Genomic DNA, 1,857 nt, shown 5'->3' on the forward strand with positions numbered 1-1,857 from the left:
CCTCACCTCAGGCCTGGCCCCCTTCAAGGCCTCTTTCTCCCTCTTTAACCTCAACCTCCGCTCTTTCTGTTCCCGACCCTTTAACCGGATCATTTCCGGGTCATCCCGGGGGTCAACAGCGGAACCGGAAGTGGTGACCCCCCCGTGACACCGGGCCCGACCTCCCGTGTGGAACCGGAGGGCCCGAAAAGCGCGGGGTGCCATGGGGGCCGCCATCTTGGAGTGGGAGGGGCTTCCGGCGTCACGTGAAGGCTGGCGATTGGTCGGCTGGTGCCACGTGACGGGGCGTCCTTTGCTTGTTGATTGGGTGGTTGCTTGCACGTGACTTACGAGCGTGTGGAGAGCGGTAAGGGAATGGGGGGCGGTGGGGGGTAATGGGGGAATATGGGGATACATAGGGATACATAGGGACCCATAGAGACCCATAGGGACCTATAGGGACCCATAGGGACCCATAGGGACCCATAGAGAGAGACCCATAGGGACCCATAGGGACCCATAGAGACCCATAGGGACCCATAGGGACCTATAGAGACCCATAGGGACCCATAGGGACCCCATATTGACCCATAGGGACACATAGAGACCCATAAGGACACATAGAGACCCATAGAGACCCATAGGGACCCATAGAGACCCATAGAGCCCCATAGAGACCCCATAGAGACCCATAGAGACCCATAGGGACCCATAGAGACCCATAGAGACCCATAGGGACCCATAAAGACCCATAGGGACCCATAGAGACCCATAGAGACCCATAGGGACCCATAGGGACACATAGGGACCCATAGAGACCCATAGGGACACATAGGGACACATAGAGACCCATAGAGACACATAGGGACCCATAGAGAGAGACCCATAGGGACCCATAGAGACACATAGGGACCCATAGGGACCCATAGAGACCCATAGGGACCCATAGAGACCCATAGAGACACATAGGGACCCATAGAGACCCATAGGGACACATAGAGACCCATAGGGACCTATAGGGACCCATAGGGACACATAGAGACCCCATAGGGACCAATAGGGACCCATAGAGGTGAATGGGGGGGGCATAGAGGGACTATAGGGGGCAATAAGGGGGTGAGGGGGGGCATGGGGTCTATAGAGACCCATAGGGACCTATAGGGACCCATAGAGGTGAATGGGGGGCCAATGGGGGTCTATAGGGACCCATAGGGACCCAATAGGAACCCATAGAGGTGAATGGGGGGCAATATAGAGGGTCTATAGGGGACAATAAGGGGGGGTTGGGGGATAATGGGGGTCTATAGGGACCCATAGAGACCCATAGAGGTGAGTGGGGGCAATATAGGGGGTCTATAGGGGCAATAAGGGGGGGTTGGGCAATATGGGGGTAAATGGTAGGGCAATCGGGGGGGCATTGGGGGCAATAAAGGGGCAATGGTGTGTATTGGGGGGGGTCTATGGGGATCATATAAGGGGGGGGGGTCTTAAATAGGGGTAATGGGGTGGGCTTATAGGGGGTCTATGGCTGTGCCATTAAATACCCCCCTTCCTTTCTTCCCTAGTGAATTGGGGAACCCCTCCCATTATTGGGGTCTTGGGGGGGGGTTTAAGATGGAGACCCCCCCCCGCTTACAGAGGGGGGGGCAGCTGCAGGTGTAAGAACCTTCCATGAGTTCCTCAGGGGTCTCAGCCCCCCCCTCCTCGAATCGACTCTATGGGCACCCGGCCACGTGGCCTGGCTGTGTTCAGGTGAGTACCCCCCAAATTAACACCACTATAGACCCAGACCCTTTATTATCCCCTATAGAGCCCCCAGAAAGACCCCCCCCAAAATCCCATATCATGATTCCCCTATATCCCCTATACCACAAACAC

At 56.3% G+C, this 1,857-nt stretch overlaps 1 protein-coding gene across 1 annotated transcript in view; it reads right to left on the reverse strand.

Annotated features, from left to right (window-relative positions):
• LOC107307391 (valine--tRNA ligase, mitochondrial-like) overlaps positions 1-256 on the reverse strand; it is a 32,585-nt gene extending 32,329 nt beyond the window's left edge. Inside the window, exon 1 of the mRNA XM_015850899.2 lies at positions 7-256. The gene's annotated coding sequence lies outside the window, so the exon portion shown is untranslated. The remainder of the gene's footprint in view (positions 1-6) is intronic.
• Between the last annotated feature and the right edge of the window lie 1,601 nt (positions 257-1,857).

The sequence above is a fragment of the Coturnix japonica genome, unplaced genomic scaffold, assembly GCF_001577835.2.
Source record: "Coturnix japonica isolate 7356 unplaced genomic scaffold, Coturnix japonica 2.1 chrUnrandom577, whole genome shotgun sequence".
Classification (NCBI taxonomy): domain Eukaryota; kingdom Metazoa; phylum Chordata; class Aves; order Galliformes; family Phasianidae; genus Coturnix; species Coturnix japonica.